Source organism: Triticum aestivum, chromosome 2B (genome assembly GCF_018294505.1).
Source record: "Triticum aestivum cultivar Chinese Spring chromosome 2B, IWGSC CS RefSeq v2.1, whole genome shotgun sequence".
In the NCBI taxonomy this organism is placed as follows: Eukaryota; Viridiplantae; Streptophyta; class Magnoliopsida; order Poales; family Poaceae; genus Triticum; species Triticum aestivum.
The window spans coordinates 782,993,579-783,008,104 of record NC_057798.1 but is presented as its reverse complement, the minus strand read 5'-3'; the positions used below and the strand labels follow the sequence as shown (position 1 = coordinate 783,008,104).

At 45.5% G+C, this 14,526-nt stretch overlaps 1 pseudogene; it reads left to right on the top strand.

Annotated features, from left to right (window-relative positions):
- The first annotated feature begins 10,207 nt into the window (after positions 1-10,207).
- On the top strand, positions 10,208-14,206 carry LOC123039653 (pentatricopeptide repeat-containing protein At1g05670, mitochondrial-like; annotated as a pseudogene).
- Positions 14,207-14,526: the final 320 nt, after the last annotated feature.

The following is a 14,526-nucleotide window of genomic DNA, read 5'->3' as shown; positions in this document are numbered from 1 at the left end:
TGGGTCGTTACTAATACCTCCACCCATTAGTCCCGGTTCAAACATGAACCGGGACCAATGTGCCTCCACGTGGCCCTGTGAGTCGAGCCCAGTCAGGGGGCCTTTGGTCCCGGTTGGTGGCACCAACCGGGACCAAAAGTCCATGTTGTTTTTAGAAAAGTGGCTACTTTAGGGGTTTTGGGGGTTATTTTTAGGTTGTTATTAGCTAGCTAATAGAGAGAAGTGTCTTCTCTTATATCTTCGTCCTTGGTTTACCAACGCTGCTGCTATATATGTTCATTTCACCAGCTGATATAATAACTCATGCATGCTCGCATCATACGTCATCATATATAATAACAAGTCCTACTAATCATGCATCATCATACAACTTCTACTCGTTATTAATAATAAGTCATACGATCATCATCCTCATAGTCATCGAACCCAACCCTACATAATTGTTCTTAGCACATGATCATCAGTATCAGGTAGGACATGACCTAAACACCCTTAAGGTAAAATAGCATATAACAATATAGACCCTGACTCTCCATTATGAAGAATGGTGATCATCCTGTCTCCAATTTTCGCCCTTCACTGATTGTTGCTTCCAAGAAGCTCCTTACGACTGTCCATACATTTTTTCCATTCTTTGATTGTCATGTCTCTACTTCTTTTAGAAACCCGGTATGGACAGTTCAGATTCGAAGGAAGACCTGGTTGTATGTTCAAAACATGAAGGCTACCATGTGTATACATCAGATGAGGCACACAATAATTCGGGATTATCTGTTGAAAAACATAGTAATAACTTCGTAGTTAGCAATGATGTACTAGTTTTAGAAGTGTGCAAAAAGATGCACGGATGTCGTAATAGTAAAAAATCTTACCAGGGTATCTCCATGGTAGTTACCGTAGTTCAACACGTGTACTAGTGGGACGTACTGACCATAATGTTGAGGAGTTTGATTGTAGATATTGTAATTCTCAAGATCAGTACAAAATGCGACCAGATGATTTTTCTCCTGATAAGTTAGTTCGGAGCCTTCGGTGTAGTAGGTTCTGTCTACCATCTTCCGCACATTCTTTAAAGAATGAAAATAAGCTGTCAATGGAAATAAGTTGTCAACTATTTTGAAATAAACAATATAAATTACTTAATAACTATGTTAAGCTCACATGGGGGAAGAATTGGAGGTGTATCCACAAGGACGAAAATCGTAGGTCTCTCTTGCGCGATTGTAGGATCACCAAGATCCATGGTGACAAGCATACCCTCATCAAAACCATACATCTTGCAAAGTGCTTCCCAGTTTTTGCAACCAAAATGGGTTACACTCTGAGCATTGTACAACTTTACTTGAAAATCCACGCCATGATGGGTACTTAGGATAATTCTTTTGGTTTCCATACTTTCATGGTCTTCAAAACCCATCCTCTCCAAGACATAGCGTCTTGCAAAGCACGGGATAAGCTAGTCGAATTGGAAAAGATGAAAAATACACGTTAAAATAGTTGAAGTCGTGCTTAATTACGAAAAAACTATTGTCGTCGTTGCGTACCGTATGAACATCGAAGGTCTCCTCGAGCTTAATGCTGAAGCGCCAATCTTCGTCTAGCTCAATGAACCTGTCGCACATACCTCGGTCGTCGTGGCACCAGTCGCACTCCCCCGGGCGGTTTTCATCGTCCGAGTACGACATTTCCGGCCTAAGTTCATAATTCAAATATTAAATATATGTACTAAAAACCCTAAATTAGATCATTATTATTAATCACGGGTTGACTATCGGTGATGGTATGTAGCTCCTCCTTTCATTCCCGAGTGCATTATTACAACAAATTGTCTAGCACACGGGAATGAAGGAGAAGCTACCCCCACGACGGCGTGGATGATGGAGGGGGCTCCTAGATTTCTGCATGGAGTGCTCTTCAATTTTAGCATTCAAAGTAGGAGTACTTTTCCAATATGAGCATTCAATAAGAAAAACCAAATCATAAAATAAAGTAGTATTCAAATTAGCATGCATTCAATTATAACCAAAAGTACATCATCTCTTGTGTCCGTACATCGTCGAATACTCCTCGAATACTATCATACATATAGCATCGCTAATTAATATAGCTAGAACCGTAGCACCCGACGGGTATCGTCGCGGGCGGTGGACACCCAAAGATAAGGAACGATCACAGGATCATAGCTCCAGTGAGATCCCTGAAGAACCTGTCAGGTATAGTCGAACCTGCCCTCCAACGCAACCATGTAGTGACGGACGTGCTCGTCCTCCTCGCTGACACGGTGACGTACCACCTCCGCGGTGTCCGGAAGCCTCGGCACTGTCACTGGCCCACGCGACTGCCACCAAACAAGGATCCGGTCAACAACAGGCTGCCTCCTCCCAACCTACATCCCCCAGAAGGTAGCACCTCCCAATACCAGCCCGGCGGAGCCCAGTCCCGAACATGGCCCTGATCAAGCAGGCCTCCACCGCTGAGTCGACGACGACGAGGATGCGGGATAGGCATCGCCACGTCGATGCAGGAACTACGTACTTCTATATATAGTTAAATAAACTAGTTTTATTAATTAAATCAACTATCTAGTTCAACTACTAAGCACTTACTATAAATAAAAAAAGTAGTACTTACTAAAAACAAAGTAGCACTTACTATATAGTACTTACTAAAAATAAACTAGTATTTTTCTAACTAACTAATATTTTTCTAACTAATTATATTACCAGAAAAATCTAACACAATATGAACAAATTAATTATACAATCTAAATTAACAAACTATGAACTACATATCTAAATTGCTACACATCTAATCTAACAAAAAAATCTATAAACTACAAAAAAATCTAAAACAAATCTAACAAAAATCATAAAACGTTGCTCACGGTGAGGTCGACGGCGACGGCGACGGCGACAGCGAGGTGCGGCGCGGGCGGCGACGGCGTCGGGGCGGCAACGTCGGGGCGGCAGGGCGGGGCGGGGCGGTGACGGCGTCGGGGCGGGGCGGGGCGGCGACGGCGTCGGGGCGGGGCGAGGCGGCGATGGCGTCGGGGCGGGGCGGCCACGGCGTCGGGGCGGGGCGGCTATGGCGTCGGGGCGGGGCGGTGACGGCGAGGTGGCGGCAGGCGACGGCGCACGGCGTCGAGAGATCGAAAGGTGGAGGAGAGATCGAAGTGGGGATGCGGTTCTGAAATTATCCTTATATAGCAAAGCCTTTAGTCCCGGTTGGTGGCACCAACCGGGACCAATGACCCCTTTAGTCCCGGTTGGTACCACCAACCGGGACCAATGGTCAATTTTCAGCAGCCCAAAGGGCGGGAAGCAGAGGGCTTTGGTCCCGGTTGGTGCCACCAACCGGGACTAAAGGGAGGGCATTGGTACCGGTTGGTGCCACGAACCGGGACCAATGGTCGTGTGCTGGCACGGTGCGTCACGAAAGTTTAGTCCCACCTCGCTAGCTGAGAGGGGCGCGCAGTGGTTTATAAGCCCCACTGCCGCACCCCTCTCGAGCTCCTCTCCACTGCAGGCTTATGGGCCTACTTACTATTGCGTTGCCTGATGGGCCTACTGGGCCACCTGCGGGCCTAAATCCTGGCCCATGGTGGGTTTCTAGTCGTATTCAGGCCGTGGGGGCCAGTAGGAGGCACTTTTTTTTCTTTACTTATTGTTGCTATTTTTATTTTTTTCCAGATTTTTTGTTTTGTTTTCTGCATTATTTATTTTCTTTTGTTTTTTGCTTTATTTTATAATTCTTTGTGCTTTTAGTTTTAGAACAATTTTAAACTTTCTGTTAGTGCCATTAGTTCTCAAATTTGAAAACACTTTTTTTGTTTTTTTGTTTTGTTTCGTGCTTTATTTATTTTATTTTGTTTCTACTTACAACAAAATACTTATTGTTGCTATTTTTATTGTTTTCCCAGATTTTTTGTTTTGTTTTCTGCATTATTTATTTTGTTTTGTTTTTTTTTGCTTTATTTTTTAATTCTTTTTGCTTTTAGTTTTAGAAAAATTATAAACTTTCTCTTAGTGCCATTAGTTTTCAAATTTGAATACACTTTTTGTTTTCTTTTTGCTTTATTTATTTTATTTTATTTTCTAGTTTTTTTTGTTTTGTTTTCTGCATTATTTATTTTCTTTTTGCTTTTAGTTTTAGAAAAAGTTGAAAGTTGAAAGTTGGCATGGTATCACGAGGGCCGAACCATAAGACATTAAAGCATTATATGCCGGGACTAAAGAGGGGCATTGGTCCCGTTTGGAGCCACCAACCGGTACCAATGGACCCGTCTAATTACTTATTTATTTTCTGCAGGTGTTTTTTAGTTGATTCTTTCTGCAGCTGTTTTTTTAGTCCCACCTCGCCAAGCGAGAGGCACTCACAGCTGTTTATAATCCCTGAGTGCAGAGACGATGAAGAAGAGGCTCAATGCTCACCTGCACGTTGGTTCGCTTCAAGCCTTGAGGAATAGGGTAGACTGCACGGAGCTATGTGCAGTGCAGTTTACACTATTCCGAAAGGCTTGAAGCGAATTAACTAGCATTGCGCCTCTTTTTTATTTTTAATGACTTATTACCACACAAAAATAAATAGAAAAAAAAATATAGCAGAAAAGAAAAAAAACTATATAAAAAACTACTCAGAAATAAATAGAAGAAAAAATAGTTGTGATTAACTTTACTAAAATCTTTTTTATTTTTAATTTAATGACTTATTACAACTCAGAAATAAATAGAAAAAAATAAATATAGCAGAAAAGAAAAAAACTATATAAAAAACTACTCAGAAATGAGAATAGATGCGCTTATAGAGAAAATTCAACATAAATTCATAATAAATTTCTACTAACTTAAGAGAAATTCAGTATGGATTTAGGTCAAATTTCCTGTATAAGGGCATCTATTTTCATTTTGAGAGGAGTTCAACAAGGCATAGAGGGAGGGGCTTATAAACCGGTGTGAGCCCCCTTCGGTTGACGAGGTGGGACTAAACTCTGGCCGTAACGAGGACCAACACTCTAGTCCCGGTTGGTGACATGAACCGGGACTAAAGGGAAACCTTTGGTCCCGGTTCATGCCACCAACCGGGACCAATGGTGGTGGCCCAGGAGCAAGGCACATTGGTCCCGGTTCGTCCCACCAACCGGGACCAATGGCCCATGTGGCCCGGCCGGCCCCCGGGGCTCACGAACCGGGTCCAATGCCCCCATTGGTCCCGGTTCTGGATTGAACCGGGACTAATGGGCTGACCCGGCCTCGACCAATGCCCCCTTTTCTACTAGTGCCAAGTCGGAAAAATGCGTCTTCATAGGATACCCTAAGGAAACCATTGGGTATACCTTCTACCTCAGATCCGAAGGCAAGATCTTTGTTGCCAAGAACGGGTCCTTTCTGGAGAAAGAGTTTCTCTCAAAAGAAGTAAGTGGGAGGAAAGTGGAACTTAATGAAGTACTACCTCTTGAACCGGAAAGTAGCGCAGCTCCGGAAGATGTTCCTGTGGTGCCCGCACCGACTAGAGAGGAAATTAATGATGATGATCAAGGTACTTCGGATCAAGTTACTACTGAACTTCGTAGGTCCACGAGAACACGTTCCAAACCAGAGTGGTATGGCAACCCTGTCCTGGAAAACATGTTGTTAGACAACGATGAACCTTCAAACTATGAAGAAGCAATGGTGGGCCCAGATTCCAACAAATGGCTTGAAGCCATGCAATCCGAGATAGGATCCATTTATGAAAACAAAGTATGGACTTTGACAGACTTGCCCGATGATCGGCGAGCGATAGAAAACAAATGGATCTTTAAGAAGAAGACGGACGCGGATGGTAATTTTACCATCTATAAAGCTCGACTTGTCGCTAAGGGTTATCGACAAGTTCAAGGGGTTGACTACGATGAGACTTTCTCTCCCGTAGCGAAGCTGAAGTCCGTCCGAATCATGTTAGCAATTGCCGCATACTATGTTTATGAGATATGGCAAATGGACGTCAAAACGGCATTCCTTAACGGCTATCTTAAGGAAGAACTGTATATGATGCAACCGGAAGGTTTTGTCGATCCTGAGAATGCTAACAAGGTATGCAAGCTCCAGCGATCCATTTATGGGCTGGTGCAAGCATCTCGGAGTTGGAACATTTGCTTTGATGAGATGATCAAAGTGTTTGGGTTTATGCAGACTTATGGAGAAGCCTGCGTTTACAAGAAAGTGAGTGGGATCTCTGTAGCATTTCTCATATTATATGTGGATAACATACTTTTGATGGGAAATGATATAGAACTTTTGGACAGCATTAAGGCCTACTTGAATAAGTGTTTTTCAATGAAGGACCTTGGAGAAGCTACTTACATATTAGGCATCAAGATCTATAAAGATAGATCGAGACGCCTCATAGGTCTTTCACAAAGCACATACCTTGATAAGATATTGAAGAAGTTCAATATGGATCAGTCCAAGAAGGGGTTCTGGCCTGTGTTGCAAGGTGTGAAATTGAGCTCGGCTCAATGTCCGACCACGGCAGAAGATAGAGAAAAGATGAGTGTCGTCCCCTATGCCTCAGCCATAGGGTCTATCATGTATGCCATGTTGTGTACCAGACTTGATGTAAACCTTGCCATAAGTTTGGTAGGAAGGTACGAAAGTAATCCCGGCATGGAACACTGGACAGCGGTCAAGAATATCCTGAAGTACCTGAAAAGGACTAAGGATATGTTTCTCGTTTATGGAGGTGACGAAGGGCTCGTCGTAAAGGGTTACGTCGACGCTAGCTTTGACACAGATCTGGATGACTCTAAGTCACAAACCGGATACGTGTATATTTTGAATGGAGGGGCAGTAAGCTGATGCAGTTGCAAGCAGAGCATCGTGGCGGGATCTACATGTGAAGCGGAGTACATGGCAGCCTCGGAGGCAGCGCATGAAGCAATCTGGATGAAGGAGTCATCACCGACCTAGGAGTCATACCCAATGCGTCGGGGCCAATCACCCTCTTCTGTGACAACACTGGAGCTATTTCCCTTGCCAAGGAGCCCAGGTTTCACAAGAAGACCAGGCACATCAAGCGTCGCTTCAACTCCATTCGTGAAAATGTTCAAGATGGAGACATAGATATTTGCAAAGTGCATACGGATCTGAATGTCGCAGATCCGTTGACTAAACCTCTTCCACGAGCAAAACATGATCAACACCAGAACTCTATGGGTGTTCGATTCATCACAATGTAACTAGATTATTGGCTCTAGTGCAAGTGGGAGACTGTTGGAAATATGCCCTAGAGGCAATAATAAAATGATTATTATTATATTTCCTTGTTCATGATAATTGTCTATTATTCATGCTATAATTGTGTTATCCGGAAATTGTAATACATGTGTGAATAAATAGACCACAACATGTCCCTAGTAAGCCTCTAGTTGACTAGCTCGTTGATCAACAGATAGTCATGGTTTCCTGACTATGGACATTGGATGTCGTTGATAACGGGATCACATCATTAGGAGAATGATGTGATGGACAAGACCCAATCCTAAGCATAGCACAAGATCGTGTAGTTCGTTTGCTAGAGATTTTCCAATGTCAAGTATCATTTCCTTAGACCATGAGATCGTGTAACTCCCGGATACCGTAGGAGTGCTTTGGGTGTACCAAACATCACAACGTAACTGGGTGACTTTAAAGGTATACTACAGGTATCCCCGAAAGTATCTATTGGGTAGACACGGATCGAGACTGGGATTTGTCACTCCGTATGATGGAGAGGTATCTCTGGGACCACTCGGTAATGCATCATCATAATGAGCTCAAAGTGACTAAGTGGTTGGTCACGGGATCATGCATTGCGATACGAGTAAAGTGACTTGCCGGTAACGAGATTGAACGACGTATTGGGATACCGACGATCGAATCTCGGGCAAGTAATGTACCGATTGACAAAGGGAATTGTATACGGGATTACTTGAATCCTTGACATCGTGGTTCATCCGATGAGATCATCGAGGAGCATGTGGGAGCCAACATGGGTATCCAGATCCCGCTGTTGGTTATTGACCGGAGATTCGTCTCGGTCATGTCTGCATGTCTCCCAAACCCATAGGGTCTACACACTTAAGGTTCGGTGACGCTAGGGTTGTAGAGATATTCGTATGCGGTAACCCAAAAGTTGTTCGGAGTCTCGGATGAGATCCCGGACGTCACGAGGAGTTCCGAAATGGTCCGGAGGTAAAGAATTGTATATAGGAAGTCCAGTTGCGGCCATCGGGAAAGTTTCGGGGGTCACCGGTATTGTACCGGGACCACCGGAAGGGTCCCGGGGGTCCACCGGGTGAGGCCACCTATCCCGGAGGGCCCCATGGGCTGAAGTGGGGAAGGGAACCAGCCCCTGGTGGGCTGGTGCGCCCCCCTTGGGCCTCCCCCTGCGCCTACGGTTGGATACCCTAGGGGTGGGGGGCGCCCCACTTGGCTTGGGGGGCAAGCCACCCCCTTGCCCCCCCCCCTTGAGATCCAATCTCTAGGGGGCCGGCGCCCCCCCCCCCTCCCAGGGCCCCTATATAAAGAGGGGGGAGGGAGGGCTGCGCAACCCTGCTCCTGGCGCCTCCCTCTCCCTCCGCACCACCTCTCCCTCTCGCTGAGCTTGGCGAAGCCCTGCCGAGATCACCGCTACTTCCACCACCACGCCGTTGTGCTGCTGGATCTCCATCAACCTCTTCCTCCCCCTTGCTCGATCAAGAAGGAGGAGACGTCTTCCAAACCGTACGTGTGTTGAACGCGTAGGTGCCTTCCGTTCGGTGCTAGGATCTCCGGTGATTTGGATCACGACGAGTACGACTCCCTCAACCCCGTTCTCTTGAACGCTTCCGCTCGCGATCTACAAGGGTATGTAGATGCACTCCTCTCTCTCGTTGCTAGAAGACTCCATAGATTGATTTTGGTGAAGCATAGAAAATTTTTATTTTCTGCAACGTTCCCCAACAATGGGCGCGCCCTCCACCCTCGTGGCTGCCTCGGCTTCTTCTTGACTTGCACTCCAAGTCCTCTGGATCACGTTCGTTCCAAAAATCATGCTCCCGAAGGTTTCATTCCGTTTGGACTCCGTTTGATATTCCTTTTCTTTGAAATACTGAAATAGGCAAAAGAAACAGCAATACGGGTTGGGCCTCCGGTTAGTAGGTTAGTCCCAAAATGGTATAAATGTGTAAACTAAAGCCCATAAACATCCAAAACGGGTAATATAATAGCATGGAACAATCAAAAATTATAGATACGTTGGAGATGTATCAACCAGCACCCTGACAAACCGGACATCACTAGCCAAACCCTGATCCAATATGAAGGCTTGAAACTCCTACACACACGGTCGGATCAGCCAGCCGCTATAGCACTGTGGCACCACCCCAGAACCTCCACAACAAACGTAGAGCCCACCTCGCTGTGACGAAGAAGAAGACACGGGAAAAAAACTCACCAAGCAGGTCGTTGCCTCCACCACACCAACCATGCCCTGACCACGAAGACTCACTGGGTCGACAAATTCGAGAACACACAACTACAACCACTCCCCAACTCCGCACAAAGCTTTGTTGGGAAGGAGTTTGAGCGGCGGCACACTTATTCAAAACGGACACAGTCATCCCCAACTCAATGGTGCCACCAAGACCAGTAACCCTACTATCTACACGCTGGGGCTTAAATCCGGGGTCCCCTCGCTCTTTCGCCGCCGGAGCAGCAAACGGGAGGTTGGGAATCATCGGTCTGGCTGGCGGCAGACTGAGGGAACGGGGTCGCCCTGTCACAGTAAGAGCGTGTCTAAGCACACTCATAAACATTGTTTTTAGTGTACACAGACATTTTTTCGCATTCTTAATACATACTACTCCCTCTGTTTATAAATGTAAGATGTTTTGGATGTTTCAATATGGACTACATATGAGCCAAAATGAGTGAACAAACAAACTAAAAGCCTGTGTATATATCCTAATCAGATCAGATTTTTTTGAAACATCTTACATTTATGAACGCAGGGAGTATATGGTAAAGCAATTTTATTTTTTTCTAGCATAAATATTTCTTGTTACGGTTTTTGAACACATGAATATTTTCTATAATTCTTAAACTGATTACATACAGTACCATCCAAAATATAGATCAGAATGCATCCAGGTGGCCGAGGCCGACACGTCCCGATTCACCGAGAACATGTGTTGGTAACAATAACAAAAATGGACGAAAGCCATTTCGCCGGCGTGCGGGTCCCACCCATCAGCCAGCACAAGCTCTTTCTCGCTTCCACTCCAGCAGCCAAACCAGAGTACCGCTGCCTCCACTCCTTCACCGCCCACTCTCCGTCGGTGCAACCGGAACACACACCGGCCGAAGACCAAAACCCCCCACCTCGGACCCGGTGCGGCATCCCAATCCCTAGCGCATCAATGCGAATGCCTCCCTCCCACCCCATAGCTGGGGATCCGGGCCGGCGGGATGCTTCTGGAGGACCTCGCAGCTCATTCGCGAGGTGCTGGCTAACTGCCCAGACGGCACCACCGTGCTACAGAAGCTCATCCAGAACACCGACGACGCCGGGGCAGGGCCGCGCGGGTCCGCATCTGCCCACAGCGACGACCACTTCGCCAGCATCTCCCACAGCTGGGGCAACAAGAAGAAGTCTGGGCGCTTCGGGTATGCTCTCTGTCGCTCTCTATCAGCAGTCGCTACTGAGCTATACTTGCAGCTGCCAATTGCAATCTGAGCCTCCCACCCGTGGAATTGAACCAGTGCGTGTTTGTTTCATGCCATGACTGCTGCAATGTCTGCATTCCCACCCTTCCTTGTTACTCATTTTGCTGTATCTGCATTCCTAACTGAAATATAGAGGGATGAGAGTGCTTTTTTCTAGGAATTTGATTAACTCGGTGTTTTGAATCAATTGTTGCTGCAAGTTTCAGCTTCCCGAGAAGCTGTGCAGGAGCCTGGACAGTGCCACTCGGAAGCTTCCGTTCGCGCTACCGTTACCTATGATGCTTGGGTACCTATTCTACTTAGTGATGCCAAATAAGCGAACATGACTTTTTATTCTACTTGCTACTGCTGATTAATTTGCTCATGATGTAACATATTTGGTAATGTCATTGTTGACCGTGCTGTTTTTGTTCAACCTGTCCAGTGGTCGAGGAGTGCAGGGAGGTCAGGCTCGCATTTCCACCCATGGAGCAATTTGTTCCACCCGAATGAGAAGGACGTGTTGGCTTGCCATGGCTGGACTCACCGTCGTGATGGGGCCTCTTTAGATACTCAAGCTATACGCCGTCCCCAACTGGGTATGTGTGTGTGCTATCTGCTCTTGTTGCATTTGTAGCCTCACTTCCTGCCAAAACTTCTGATTTTTGTTGACAGGTGGATTGGGCTGTGGGGCTGGTCAGCAGCTTATGAAGTTTCCTCACTAAATTTTCCTGAAGATTTTTGTTATGTGGCTGGACTTTGTCACCCACCTGCACTACCAAGGCCACAACCACAAGCTTCCCTGGTATCACAGAAAGGTAAAATTAATGGAGCTACTATCTCAGGAATAGCAAGTTAGATTGCTTAATCTGCATAACATTGTGCCAAAACTAGTGTGTTCATTATTATTTCACCCACTTGGTGTCCATTGTTCAGTAGTATAGCTTAGCCCAGTATCTATGCACATATATTGTATTGTAGAATGTGCCACTAAAGAGATGGTTTTAGTTTCAGTTGCCAGCAACATCCCCTTATGACCTTGGTGAAATGGATTGCTAATATTTTGTTGTCTAAAGAATAGTATAGCATCATGTCAAGCCATAGGTGTTGTTAATTAGTGTTTGAGAAATAAGAGATACTACGGTCTATTGTGTTGGTGTGTCATATTATCTTTTTTTTCTCTGGGTATAATTTGAACAGGAGATTCATCTATATTTGTCTTCATTTTGCAAGGTTCTGGCGCATCTGCATCTTTACCTTATGCTATGATTTCATCCTTTAGCAACACTTCTGGTTCAGCTCAAGACAAAATTTGGGTTGCAAAAGGTTTGTTTTGGTGCGTTGCTGCATTGTCTTTGAAGCCCCTTACCATTAAAACAATATAGCAATCGCACCTACCTTTTGCTATCCAGTTTGTAGGGACAGTTGTCCAAGATAGTTTTTACCTATAGTGAATCACAAGTTTGGCTGCCAAGGTCTACATTCATAGGGATTATGTTTTAATAGTTGGATTATCTTCCCTGATTCCTCGTGATGGTTGAAACTGTTACTTGGTAGTTATAGAAAAATATAAATGTTACTTCCTAAAAGTTGATGTGTTTATGAATTCATGGGCCACAAAAGAACCATAAGAAAAATAACTTAGTTCAGAATAAAGTTCATACAATTCGCAGAGAGCAACACAGCAACTTCGAATAAATGTTCATTGTATGCATCTGTTGACATTTAGACATGTGGTTGTGTTTAGCAAAATTACATTATTAATGATTAGTTTTGTTTGAACTTTAGTTTATTATTCATTCTAAAGTCTAATATTCTAATGTCTCTTCAAGAAGCAGAAGTACTTCCGAAGCAGTGGCAAGATATCAAATCTGAAGCTCTTGGCCCTGACTATCTTAATTGGTATGCTCTCTGAGACACTTTTATTAAGATTGTGAGGGCATATAGAGTTCATGCATAATTGTGCATGTTGTGCATAATCAAATCAAATACCCTCTTGTTCAGCAGTGGCAAGACTTGGCTTTATCAACAAAGGATCTGTCATGCTACTAGAGATTTGTTCTGGTGAATCTCTGTTGGTTGAGACGAGATCCTGTTGTGTGAGGCTGGTGACGATGAGAGGCAGAAATTGATGCTTTGCTCGAGGAAGCTGCTGAGCTCGTTGATGGACTGCCAGCCCAAGAAGCCTAGTTAGTATAGGTATTTTCGAATATGCCATTTCTGTCGATTGCTTTCTCATTATGCTCTAGAACTAAGCATGGTACTGATGATTTGTATGGATATAACTACAGTATGTATGAAGTTCAGTACACACCAGGGTCGGGGATTTCCATGCCGTGTAGAGGGTTATCGACGACAGTATTGTGGGTGCCACACGCGGTGACCTACAGCACCTACATTCCTGGGCTCTGGCGGTCTGGAAACGTCGAGGACGTGTTTTGGCAGCTGGAGATCATTTTCGCCAAGGGACTACAGCTGATCGTGCTCGGCTTGAACATACTACTGGATCATGCTGCAAAGGATATAGATACTTGGGTGGCCAAGGAGTTGCTGGAGCGATGCGAAGAGCTGGGCTTCGAGGTTGACAGTCATGGATCATTTCTCAAAGAAGATGAAGTGACTGCTTGTCATTAGGCTGTTCACTGATCTGCTCAAGAAGCCCATAACACCCAATGCACAGACATACAATATACCGATCTCATCCCTGTGTCGAGCCAGCAACTTCCAGCTTGCCAAGACCGTGTTCAGCTGCAACGGGTTTGTGGTGGACACCGTGACCTGTAACATTCTGATCCACGAGTCCTACGGCACTGGAAAGGTGGGGAGCTCGGGTTCTTGTTCTTCGACGTTGATGTTGGGGAGTTTGCCCCAGACGTAATCACATACAACACACTGGTCGATTGCCTCTTTAGGTCTGGGAGGAGACCCGAGGCTGCCAATCTGGTCAGGCACATCGACGATGGCTACCCTGCGGATCCCGCATCTAGCATATCGGTTGGCTAGGAGTGGAAACGTTCGAGAGGCTTTGAGTCTGTTTGATGACATGCTAGCGAAAGGAGTCGCTTTAGATGCTAAGGTTTTCACCAGTGTGATCAAGGCATTCTGCAAAAAAAGGTCCAGTGGAGTACACAGATATGACATAGCTGTGCTCTGTGCTGGATAGTGTGCTTGGGATTGGACGATCCATCTCTTGCTCCCTTCATGATGAGTGCCCTACTGCTACTGCTGCAATTTGGCAGCGCCTTGCCATCGTCCCGTCATCTCGGTTCCAAGACCTATGGGCAATCCCCACACCGGTGCACCTCGACTCTTCAATCTGGCTACAGATCCTCCTGCCTATTCTTTGGAAAATCTGGGAATCACGAAATGCTGCTGCTTTTAGAAATGAAAACCATAGTCCCCGTTTAACCATTACTAGCTATAGGGACTTTGATCTTCGGACTCTTTGGTTTTTGGAGTACATGCATCACAAGCATCAGATTCAGACCACGATAGGCAGGTAGCTTATTTACATGTTTTGGTAGGATATAGACTATGGAGGTAAGTTCAAGTTCAAGAACTTGGTTCACCACTAATATAATTACGGATACGTAAGTACATATGAGTAGATATGTAGTACTAGTATGCATGCAGTCGCGACCATGATACTGACTACCGAGGACGCATCGGGCCAGGCCATCACAGTGCAGATAGGATCGAAGGACCTACATGATCATGCAGGCCTGGTCGTCGGCGCCGGCACCAGCGTAGAGATCCTAGATGCAGAACGGAGGCGCCACCATGCAGAAACCCTCTGGCACGGGGATGCGGCGCTCCTCCATGT